This window comes from Agelaius phoeniceus, chromosome 4 (genome assembly GCF_051311805.1).
Source record: "Agelaius phoeniceus isolate bAgePho1 chromosome 4, bAgePho1.hap1, whole genome shotgun sequence".
Lineage (NCBI taxonomy): Eukaryota > Metazoa > Chordata > Aves > Passeriformes > Icteridae > Agelaius > Agelaius phoeniceus.
In genome coordinates this window covers 16,089,088-16,101,429 of record NC_135268.1, presented here as the reverse complement: position 1 = coordinate 16,101,429, position 12,342 = coordinate 16,089,088, and the positions used below count along the sequence as shown (strand labels likewise).

Genomic DNA, 12,342 nt, shown 5'->3' with positions numbered 1-12,342 from the left:
ATTTAGCTGCTTACTTCCCATGTAGTTTTGAAGCCTTTGTATATTCTGCAAGTGCAGAAGATCTTCCCATATGCCTGTAGGTGCCAGAAAAGCAGCACTGGAGGGTCAGACCATCCTGAAGTTTGGTAGAGCGATGCACCTTGAAAGCCTGCTTCAATGATCTACTGCTGTCTGAAACAGCAGGGCACCTTTAGGAAACATTTTCCACTGTCAACTCTCAAGGACAATGCTTTTCATAAACAAGTCACATTTCCTGATCCTGTGAGTATCCTCCCTCCCTTCTTCCCCCAGGAACTAGAAATGCCACCCCTAATGCAATGGGCATGCTTGGAGAAACATGCCAGATCCTGAAGGAGATGAAAGCTTTGCATCCCTCCCATGCCTCCACAGGGCTGGAGAGAGAGTCTTCCACACAGCCTCTCTTCTCCAGGTAAACGTGACCTCTTGCATTTCTTACATGTTATCTCTCTGAACTCTGCCAGACAACTACCAAAACAACCCTGAAAGACTTCCCACCAGCAGGGAAATTATCAGGCAGTTCAAACTGCAGGTCCCAGGCTATTTGTCCATCAGCCACTGGGAAACAAAGTCCACAGGTAGTCTTAATTCAAATATAAGATAATGAGCTTGTTTAAGAAATCTCAAGTCTGAGCCCTTTGCCTTTTTCCAAATTTCTAACTTCCTTTAAAGAGGTATGCAGAGGCCAAGTGATTTATCCACAGGGCACAGCTCAAATGTCACTCCGAATGAGGGACCGCAGCTCCCCTGGCCTACAGCTTTACTGCAACATCAAATCTAAATGTCTGCTTAAATGACAGTGTTCAGATGTTAATCAAAATGCTCCAAATAGTATTCATTCCTGCTCTTGTCTGCTCACTAGTCTGTTAGATTTACTAGTTTTAGTCCCTGTGCTATTTATACTCTCATTACATAACATCACACTACTTGATAATTGCTAGGTGATGGCATTAGCTCATCTGTTAAGAGAGAGAGCCTCACCAAATCCATGTTAAAATAAGTTCTGCGTGCTCCAGTCGCAGTCATACCTGCACACACTGCATTAATTTACCCTCAGGAAAAGTAACTTCTCCAGGATTTGTCAAGGCTGTGCTGCTATTCAGCTCTGATGTGTTAAGACAAAGTAAAGGACTTTCTCCCTCCAGCACGTTCCATACTGCGTGAAAAAATTAGACCTCCCATTAAAAAAAAAATCTTAAAAAGGTGTCTACTTTCTAGAGAAAATGCCAATAACCTGGAAAACTCACCTTGAAAATTCTCTTTCTTTCACTGCAAACATCAGTATTTTGCCTGAGAAGGGAAACATTTCAATTCTGATGTAAGATCAAAATGTCTCAGGGGATTTTTAATTTTGATGCTGCGTGTTCCCATTTCTTCGTAAGATTGGCAAAAACTTTCCTAGTCTTTCTACCCTGAAAGAGGTCAGTGTATTTTTTTTGATATCTAAAAAAGAGGTAATTTTATTAGAGAGCTTTTCCTGTAGAGAAATGGAGGTTTCCAGGGTATCACAGCAGTGTGCATGATTTTTATTTTTATATATATACGCACGCACATGCTCCTCTATATATATATACTGCATATATATATGTAATTATGTATTATTTTTAGTTGAAAATAAATTGTCATGTAGGATTTGCAGAAGGTGGGAGAACCTTTTTTTAGATACAAGCTACCCTACAAAATTGCACTTTCACAGAATTATTAGGTTAAAAAAAAGTCAGCAAAGACAAATTAAGACACCAGTTGATCCATGACTATTATTAAAAGCCTGCCTAAGACGTAATCTATAGCATATTTTATACAGTGCTCCTCTTCACTGAAGACTTGAGTACAACTGGAAGGTACAGCCTGAATACAAAGTATGTATTCAGCTACTCAGCCACAGCATCACAGGTGGAAGCTTAACATTGTGCAATTAAATCAAATTAACTCATTCTTTTATTCAGTTTAAAAGTGGAATATGTTAAAACACAGATGAGGCATTTTCATTCTTAACAGGAGTATCAAACATGGAATTGTTCTCAAATACTTTACTGCAAAGAAACATTGATGTTTGCTGTTGGTACTTCAATCTGCTCCAACTTGTGCCAGCTCTGGCTATGATTGCCTCCAATGAACAATGTTTGGCTTTTTTTAAAAATCTCTTATGTTCTCTTTCATCCAGAGTATTTGCCAATTCAAAATGCTGCTGTAATACCTAACACAAAGGTAAAGTGGTGCAAATAATAAAAGGCTGAGCCCAAAAATATGCTCAAATCACAAGCTAAACCTCAGGATAACTCATTCTCTCCATGGAAGCTTTTCTTTCCAAACAAGGCACACGCAGATGGTCATACCTTTTCCTCCTAAATCTCTCTCCTTTCAAGCTGTGATGCCTTCCCTTAGTGACCATTGTGAAAAATATCTGACTGATGAGGAACCTACCCCTTGGCCTTTATTTCAAGGCCAGACATCCAGTGTGGATGACATAAAAAGACATTTCATTTATTCATCACTTTCATTTAATCAATTCTTTTTATTAATCATCATAACCCTTTATTCTATAATATGCATAGGCAGAAAAACTACACTAAACCCCCCACTAAACACCCCATGAAATTACTTCTCATGCATGCTCCAAGTTAAATATTTCCCTTTGCATTAATTTTCCATATCAACATGCTGTAAATTTTTGGCCAGTAAAAATGCCTAATGTAAACTGGCATGTGGGAAAAGTTACAGGCAGGTAACACTTAATAAGCAAAATATCATTGCTAAATTCAGTTGATTATAACAGAGATATCTACATTTATTTAATTTTTACTCTTTTTTTTTTGGAGCTAAGTTTGATTTTTTGATCCAGATGAGAAGTTTAGTTACAATACTCCAAGTTACTTAAGTAACAAGACATTCTCTCTTACATGGATCCAAGAGTTGATCCATGTAAGAATCAATACCATAAAAAATATTAGAAACTTTACAACTGACTCCCTGGAAGGTAATTAGCCTAGTGCCAAATATCTATTAGAATGACATGCTAAATCTAAGGTCATATGTGGGACACAGCAAGTTTCAATCTTAAAATTCAGATAGAGTGAAAACACTGTATTTACCCAAAACCAAATCAGAGCATATACCCTATTGCTCTGATATTTAACATGTTTTTTTAAAAAACTTTTACACAACAGACTGTTGTTGAGCCAGGACATTCCTTGTGGGTGGCAAGCTAGTTTCAATATAACCTCCCAGCTGAAAACACCAGAAATGTGAAATAGTGCCAAAGAGCTGGCTACTCCTTCCCATTTTCAGAAGCCAGTGGCTCCCATAGGTTGATTGGGTTGCTGCTTTCATGCTTCTCTCATTATTTCTAATACAACGACAAGAATAGGCAAACACAGTCCCACACCCCTCCCATAAAACTCCACAGGACCCAAAGAGAGGAGATCCACCAGAGCAGGCATATTTTATTCCAATGCTGTTACAGCCAAGGGCAGCACAGAGGGTTTAACAATGCCAAATGTATCTCCTAAATGATTTGTAAAACGGTTGCTTCGATGGCTCCAGTAACATTTGTCACGTTGCAGGGTATGTGATTAAGAATAAGCCTGATTTATTATCCCTAACAGTGCAAATTCTGGCAGTTAAATGCTGACCTTGACTGGCCATTGCCATCAAGCTCATTTGTGTCTCTCAGAGTTGGCTTTAGTAATAGTTATATGGAGAATTAATTAGAAATAACAGATTTTGTAAAGAAGAGTCAATAAACCCACAGATAGTCCAGCATTTTAAAAGCTGATTATATAGGTTATTATGCTTTTCAAACCAGATGTCATACAGGAGCACAGTTTAAACAAATGATGCCTCTCTGATGATAAAATGAAGCACTCCAAAGAAGCATAAGCCACAATATGTATTCCAAAGTCATTTGTTCCAAGCGCTTTTACTATTATGAGATCTAGATGAGTCCTTTTTAATTCCACATCATTGACTTTTCTTTTTAATACTGAAATTTTCTGGCAGTAAAACAAACAGAAGGAACTCGGGTACACTTCAATAAATAAAGGTATGCAAAAACAAAGGTAAAAAGAATTTGAGATTATAGAATCGTATTTTTACCACAAGAAGAAAAAAAAGTAACTGTAAGAGGAAGAATAATCAGGATATTCAAGATGCAGAGGCTGCCAGCAGTTTATTTCTACCCTCTCATCTCATTTCTGAAGGAGTATAACCTCCGTGGAGTCATCTTCTGCTGGGAACTAGCACCTAAAAACATGATAGTCAACTCTGCACTTTAAATACTGCCACTAACCTACCTGTGGCCCAAAACAAGAGTTGGGCATTTTACTTCTCTTAGCAGCTCTCCCAGTACCTTCTTTTCTCTAACTCATTATTCCCTCAGCCATCATAGACAACACAGAAACCATTTCCTTTTCACATTACCTCCATTATTTTTGTGCATATCCACATAGTAACAGTAATTTCACTGTCCAAGATAACTCTATTACTCCTTTAGAAGGTGACATACTGGCCAAAACCTGTCCAGTAGATTATTCATTAAGCCAATTCACTCCACAATGATGGTAGTCATGACCTCCCCCAGTGCCATGTATCTATCATCTCCCAGATTCTGCTCCATGCTGCCTGCTTTAATTGTCAATACTGATGTTTGACCAGCATCAGTTTCTGTTGTATAACCTGAATTTTTAAAGAGTTTCACTGTAGAGGAAGGAATCCTGGCTCTCTCCTATACTACTTGAATAAAGCAGATTAGCAGGCTGGAAAATGGTATTTCTTAAATGTCAGAGTATATAAACCAATCTTCTTGTCAGCAGACCAAGAAAGCAGAGAGGAGTGAAGAGGTGCAGAGATGAAACGATCAGAATTTTGGAGGAGAAGGCAGTCACGTGGGACCTCGGGAACACTGAGCTAAGGAAGAACTGCTGGAACCCAACCACCCCTGAGCCTCAGCAGCAACACTCCCAGAGCAGGCAGAGCAACATTTACCCTCTTTGAGTGTTTATTTTTAAGACATTTAAAGAGCAAAACCAAGCAAACAACAATCAGAATTCAGTAGCTGTGATATTACATTTAAATTAGTAGTCAGTCTCAATTAGTTACTTAGGTTTTTTTTTTTAAAGCACAGAGCTTTTGTATTCCAGGAGAGAAACCCTTCAATTCTTTGAACTTCAAACACTACAACCTTTTTTAATCTTAAGAAATGCTTAGCATGATGGAACATGAAGGAATTGGAAGGGAAGTGCATTTAGTTAAGAAAAAGCAAGCTGAGAACCTAGATGGTGTTTTTCCTCAGCAGCTCCAGCTTTCACTTGAAGTTACTTTATTTAGCAATGCCTAAGGGTCACACATCACACTTTCATACCTGGATCTTAATTATGATAACAAGCAAACTCTGACATGCACTAATAGAAAAGGCTCCAACCTTTTTTCCAAACCCCACCAAATCTAAAAAGATGCACTCAGGATTTAAAAAAAGCATTTAAGTCCCAATGTTTATTCGGCAAATAGAATCTGATGCGTTCTGTGCCGCAGTCAAAGTGAACAGGTTCCTGTATTTAGCTTAACCTTAAGGCATATGTTGATTTTACAAAATGAAGCAAGTGTGCTATGCTCCTTCAGTTCCCATTTACCTTAGTGGATGCTGACAGGACTCAGCACTTTCCTCCATCCAGCTGTAAACCTTGACTTTTCCTTGACCTTCTCTACTGAAATATTTTGGTAGCAACTATAGTCGGCAATCCAAATTTTACCTCCGAATAATCGGCTGACTACAGAAAAATATAAACTTAAGCATCAATGAAAGTGTGCTCTGATGGACTGAAACTGAGGAGCACTTATATCCTAGGGAAATAAAACTAATTTTTACCCAGTGATTTAGTGATCAAAGAAGTATAACATCCTCCTACTTTTCTTCTGCAATGCACTTTTCTCCTCTAACTGCTGTCACAACCTACCAAGACACAACTGCCCCAGGGAAATAAAATTTCCTTGCTCTGCAGGTTTTTCAGTACATAGATATAGTTATCTATTGAAATGGAATGGTTAACCTAAAAGGGGAGTTTCCTATCAGGATTAAGCCTTTGGTTTTGGAAGGCAGAGAACTCCAGTAAGCCTCACAGGGCATTTGCTCTAACTTTTCATATTTGGCCCACTTATAGAATTAGTGCAGTTTAAATGCATGCAATGCTAGTGTTTGTGCTGCTGATTATAAATTGCTATGTATAGCAAGATAAGGCAGGAACAGTTTATCTGGAAAATTATCTGGTTAATTATTGAAAGTCTGCTTGAGGGGGCAGGGAGTACATTTAACTCTTTCTTTTTCTGCACCTGCTCACCTGCCTTAACTAGGAGGAGACACACAGCTTGGAAGATCCAATTTTTCACAGCACCATGTCATTTTCCACTACTGAAAACTATGGAAGCCATTATGCACCCTGGTAACTCTCCTACCAGGGCACAGTAATGTTTACGTGGTGAGGCTCTGCTGCCTTCTCAGTCAGAAACATTTTAAAGCTGCATAAAATGCCATGATTCAAGTGAGGCTCATTTGCTGATGGGGGCACCACTGGGAAATCATAACCATGAGGAATTTCAGGCAAGACAAGACTGCACAAGTACATTGCTCTGCTACTGAAGGCTTCCAAGACAAAGAAATCTGAAAGAGCAAGGGAGAAAAATGCACAAAGAAGGCAAATGCAGGGAGATGCTACCAGTAATAAAAGCATCTCTTTAAAAAGCCTCCTCCTTTTAAAAGCAGGCTCTCAACTTTAGTTGAAGTTCTTCCCTCAGAGTCTAAACAAACAACTCCTAAAAATACCTTCCTTTGTTTGAAAGCTTATTTTATGAAACCCTCATTACATCAACCTGCAATGACATTGATGACCAGAATATTGACTGTTAATGACCTTAAGAAACGTCATTCTGTTGCAGACAAAAATCTACCTGATATATCTGGCAACAGCTTGGCCCCAAAAGTACTAAAAGAAAAACTGTATTAAAACTATTAGTTTACAACAGAAGCAGCTTGGTCCAGTTGGACGTACTTTCCTATTACCAACTGTTTGCTTTGACTTCTGAGTGCATGACATGCTTACAGAGAAAGCTACCACACCATTAATACCCTAACCACAACATAAAAAGTTTACAAGAGTTCCATAATCAAATAAATTTTTTTCAAAATTAAATTATTTCATAACAGCAAAAAGTAAACTGAACTGCCATCCACTGTCTACTGGGGATTAAAATACCACAATAGAAAAACCTCCAGAGCAACCATAAAACCATAGGGAAAAAATGCACCAAAGCACAAAAAAAAGGTTACCATGGGAACAAAGGCTATTTTCCAACTTGTCACATAATAGCCCCAGTATGGCAGACCTTTACTCATAAGAGCAATCCCACAGGCTTAGGAAGGCAACATGTATAATTATTACTTGATCTGAAAAAATCTAAGGGGAAAATGGAGTGGTGGGTTTGGTCTTTTAACACCCTTATGCCCCCTTCCCCCCTCCATCCACCAAGACAAAATTATGGTGGATGTTGAAAGGGTATTGGAATTACAGCACTAGTGTTTGCTATATTAAAATACCACACAGGAACAGAAAAGAGAAGTAGGAAGGTCTGCACACCAATCTAAACTTCATAAATAGGACTTTGGGGAGAATGAAAAGCAACAGGCAGCTTGCAGTATCACTTAGCATGAAGTACCAACACAGAACTCAGGACTAAGACTCCAGCCCATGAGTCTCACCAGAGAAATTCCTGACAATAACAGCCTTGAGTATCTTGCAAAATGCAGGGAGCACTGTGAACACTTGTAGAAAGAAGACTGGAAAAAATAAATAAACCCCCTAAAATGATCTCACTAATCAAAAAGTAATAATCCTTAATAACATTAGGCACAGGTATTTATATTTTACTGGAAGTTTCCAGCTTAGCACTGGCTTCAGATGATACAGTGAGAACCAAACTCCAACTTTACCATCATCTCTGATTAACAGGTATTTTACAAGACTAATAGTCACATTATTTTGAAACATCTGTCAACTTCTAAAACCACTATTTGAAATAATGATGGCTTCCTTTTCACTAACATTTTTCCATTTTTAGGAAATTCAACCTGTTCATTGTGTTTTAATGCATGTCACTATAACTTGATACATGAAATAGGATGACTCTTGCAGCTCTAGGTATACAGATATGGAGGCACTTTGTAAATTTGTTTTTTCCACCTGTTTTTTCCTGGTCTCATGGCCCAAACCAAACACCTCCCTAAAAGTAGAAGGTAGGGTTTCCACATCTATCTTTACTCATCATGTCTTGCCTAAAGAATCACTTTCCTTCCCAGTCTCTCTGCCTCTCAGGATGCTTACCAACAGTTTGCAATTGGATCCCCTCCAGCAATCATGATTGCAGTCCAACCTGTGAATTTTGTCACAGGTGAAACAGCCTTCTCTGGCTCCATAGATGCCAAAAACTGTGATGATTAGCAGAGCACACAAGCAAGCAGCAGCTCCAGTTCAGACAGGGACATCACTTCCCACTTGTCCCACCTCCACTTACAGTGACAATTTGCAGAGATCCTTACTCTTGTATTTACCCCAAGGTAAGTTCACTCCTGTTGGTGGTGATATTGCTGACTGCCACATTTACTTGCACACTTCAAGTTCTTATGTTTTCCTTGCCTGTCGTTTATGTGGAGGGTCAGGCAGTGTGAGCCAAAAGAGAGATACATAAATGAGTATTCAAGAGCCCAATTTCCCATCCTACTCCTGTGAAAGGAATGCAGATATTCTTTCCATACTTCTTCCTAATTTAGAAAGTCAGGTAAGTTGACAATGGGCAGGATGGAGAGAAGAGAAATGCAAGTCACTCATCTTTCCAGTGCCTTCCTCTCGTCATTTGCCTTCAAAAGGGTTTGTCTTGAAATGAACACAGAGAAAAAGAGGGTTTAAAGTCATCATCACCAGTTAGAAAGCCACTGCATACTTGCACCCATGAGAGCAATCAGGAAGACAGGATTGCTGGAGCACCTGATGCCATACTCCAGCATATGCATAACCTGCATGTGTGCAAATGCACCGACCACACTCATGCTGTACAGCCTTCAGAGTGACTTACAATTTTCAATTTCACATAACCCTAGGATTTATGTATAATAATGGCTATTTTGGGCACCTGGAAACCATGAGAGAGGAATGGTTTAGGTGATAAAACAGAACAGCATCGGATCCAAAATGCAGTAATTCAAAGTTCGGCCTAAAAGCAAAGAATTTTGAGCAGAAGCACTATTGAATCTTGGACAGAACAGTTTTAGAAACTAGACGCACAGTTAACATTCCAGAATCTCTTTTAAAATCAACAATAATTACATAATAGAAAACCTCTGCTCCTATTAACTAAATAAAAACTCTATTGATAGCTCCTCAAAGTAGAAGGTAGACTCAATGGCATGTGTTTTAAAAATATTCCAAACCCCCAGTCCTTTCAACTCCCCTTTCTCTATTTTCACAGCAAGTATAACCGCTGACATGTAATACAGCTATACTGTATTAAGTAACCATAAATTTTAACTTTTAAATCAATTAAAATACTCCTCCATTATATGTCAGAGTGACAAGTAATAGCCTGCTGAGTGCCATGGAAAATTTTGGTCAAATAGCAGATGAGGGCTGCAATCACTGACTGATACCTAGAGCAAAGGCTTTTGGTAATTCTCCCACAAGAAATCACAATTGCTGACAAAGTTCAAATTTGTCTTGACAGGATTGTCAAGGCAAACTAGAAACGTTCACAATTGCAAGTCAAAGAATTCATTTTTATTCAGCTGAAATTCACTCTACTGCTCACATACTAATGATACACAGGACTGTACCTACCACTCTCTCCGGCTGAGCAGCTGAAACCCAGATAGCAAAGACCAAAGGAAAATGGGAGCACTAAGCAAAGCACTACCAGGAGAGTTATGTTTAACAAGTAACACAGCTCATCTCCTAAATCCTCTGCTACATCCTGTCAGAACTCTATTGCAACATATAGCAGGCCTTGATTTTGGAAGGCAGTTTGCATTTAACTTCAGTGGGAATAAGAGCTGGTACAATAATTAAAAATACCACCATCCCTCCCATGTCAGGAAAAGGATGTTTAACTGTTTATGCACAAAAGCACACTACTGTAGAGGCTGACAGAGAGTTTATGAGTGTGCATAACAAAGTGCTTATGCATAAATTTATACAAGTTATACAGAAATCAAGGTGTATAGCAGTGAGCAAACATTATTACTTGCTAATCCATCACCCCCCTAGAACTCACTTATGCAGTCTGTTTGTGGCACAGACTTTCAATTTCCTTTAGCAAGGACTGCAATATTTGCATTCATTGTTATACCACAAATATTATTACTCACTGACAAAACGGGTCCCACACAAAGCCAATTAAAACCAAAGAACCTGGTGACACATTCTTTGCTTCATTAAGCAGTATCATCAAATCACTGAAAGGACTGGGTTGGAAGGGACCTTGGGACTCATCTAGTGCCAACCTCCTGCCATGGGCAAGGGCACTTTCCACTTGACCACATTGCTGAAACCCCATTTAACCTGGCTTTGAATTTCTGCCTATTCTAAAACAATCTGCTTTCCCTCCTCCCCACTCCGCCCTGCCTCCTGTAGCCACCAAAATTATTTCTGTTAAAAACAGGTGTGCAATATGCAGAATAAGCATTTGGGGAAGAAAGAAGATGACTCAACAAAGAGTAAGCTTTGAGCACGCATGGTTTCAAACGTTGCAGCAACCAGAGTGTAACTCAGTTTTATCACACAGCTGGAGGATCCAAGAAGGCCCCATCTGCACACACCTTCAGGCTTCAGACCACTTCACCCCATGCAGCTCCTGGCATGGGTGACCAATGCTGTCACAAAGATATAAAAAACCTAGAGCTTCCTACTTCTATATTGATTTTTCATGTTCCTAAAGAACATACACAAAATAAAGAGTAGAGCTCTAAAGTTTATGAAAATGCTTTGCAATTTAAAAAAAATTATTGTCATTCAAGAGCAAGAATAATGAAGCCTTGTTTCCTGGGTCTTTCTCCTTCCTGCTTGCAACATTTAACAGGCAAAAAAAACAGAACTAGCCCCTTTCCTCTAGTGGGGGCACTAATTGGGTGCCTTTCCTCCTTCCAGTCACTTCTTTTAATGGAACTGGTAAGAGATAACAGCTAAAATGGAATAGCTGTACTAGCTACCCACTGTCAAATTTAGTTGGAGTTGGCTGACATTCAAAACTTATTAGGTGGTAACACACAGACAGCTCAGTTACATAAAGATCTCCTTAGGCTCTGTCTAGGGGTCTGCTGGGTCTACTTGCTACTGTAAACCAGGGACTTTTTGCAGCATGTTATCTCTTATCAGATACTCATCTGATTCACCTATTCTTGTTTGTTTTCCCCAAATAAAGTGTTCCACTTTTGCACTTGTCTGTAGATGTTTAGTTATTGAATTTGCAAAAGCTTGACCACACTGGAGAGAGCTGTTGTCTTTTTTGTGGTTTTGGACTCCAAATGTGGACTTTCCTTGAAGACACCCTTGTAATATTTCCTGGACTTTCCTCAGAGCCATCCTGATTTTAATGAGCCCAAACAAAGCAGCTTCAGGCAACACTGTCCATACCTTCCCTTGAAAATCTGTATCTGTGCTCCCATATCTACAAAAACACTTGCAAGAACTTGCCAAAACCTTTTCCGGGCTTTTTACACCAGCAAGGACTCAAAGACAGTTCAAGAGGAACTCACTAATGCTTGGAAGAGTGAGGCTGTTATCCAAATTTCAGAGTCATACAGAGGAATTTTAATAAAAGTAAATGCATACCAAGCACTTGTTTGAAGTTCAGCACTTTCATTCCAGAAACACTGCTTTAATCTCACAAATGCTGCTCTGCCTTTTGTTACCCTCGCTGGTGACTGTGCTGTCAAGTGCAGCAGCGCTCAGGCAACTTGCTGCAGGAGCAGCACAAATTGCCTACAAATGTCAAGCCCATGAACGTCTCCCAGCAGAGCGAGGCTGAAGCAGCACCTCAAGTTTGCCTCACACAAGTGCTCAGGCCAAGCTGCTTGGCAGAACAACGTGGGGAGTCAGTCCCTCTTGCTCTCAGCCCTTCAGGAACCAACTGCAGAGGCTGGCAGAGAGCAGCAGGCTGCAGGTTATTGGCTGCGCAACCTTGGACTTGAGGCAAAACATTGGAAAGTCCCCCAACCTTGTGACACAAGGTGCAGTTTCCCCTAGCACAGACACCACACAGGTCAAGAAGCAGCCCTGCCTGCAAGATATC

The 12,342-nt window shown here is 39.6% G+C and overlaps 1 protein-coding gene across 4 annotated transcripts in view; it reads right to left on the bottom strand.

Moving 5' to 3' along the window:
- NR3C2 (nuclear receptor subfamily 3 group C member 2) overlaps nt 1-12,342 on the bottom strand; it is a 190,118-nt gene that overhangs the window by 80,485 nt on the left and 97,291 nt on the right. The gene's annotated exons all lie outside the window — the stretch shown is intronic.